This window comes from Hemibagrus wyckioides, linkage group LG29 (genome assembly GCF_019097595.1).
Source record: "Hemibagrus wyckioides isolate EC202008001 linkage group LG29, SWU_Hwy_1.0, whole genome shotgun sequence".
Classification (NCBI taxonomy): Eukaryota; Metazoa; Chordata; class Actinopteri; order Siluriformes; family Bagridae; genus Hemibagrus; species Hemibagrus wyckioides.
Genome location: NC_080738.1, coordinates 8,189,837 through 8,190,307, shown reverse-complemented (window position 1 = coordinate 8,190,307; position 471 = coordinate 8,189,837).

Here is a 471-nt window from a genome sequence, read left to right as displayed (position 1 = left end):
ATGTTTGATTAGGTTTAGATGTTCATAGTAAAGTGGGTGTTGAATGTGGTGTCCATATGAGCTCTGAAGGTGTGTCAACAAGATGATACCTGCAGATTGTGTAAGCTTTGAGGTGGGACCTCAATGGATCAGACTTGTTTGTTCAACACATCTCACAAATACTTGATACTTAATCAGAGTGAGATCTGGGAGATTTGCAGGCCTTGAACATATTCACATTAACATAACTGGCATTTGGCAGATGCTCTTATCCAGAACAACTTACAATTTATCTCATTTTATACAACAGAGCGATTGAGGGTTAAGGGCCTTGCTCAGAGGCCCAGCAGTGGCAGCTTGATGGACCTGGTATCCAAACTGACAACCTTCCAATCAGTAGTCCAACACTGTAACCACTGAGCTACCACATCTTTGTTATGGGCCTCAAAACGATTCTGAACTATTTATGCAGTGTGTCAGGATTATCCTGCT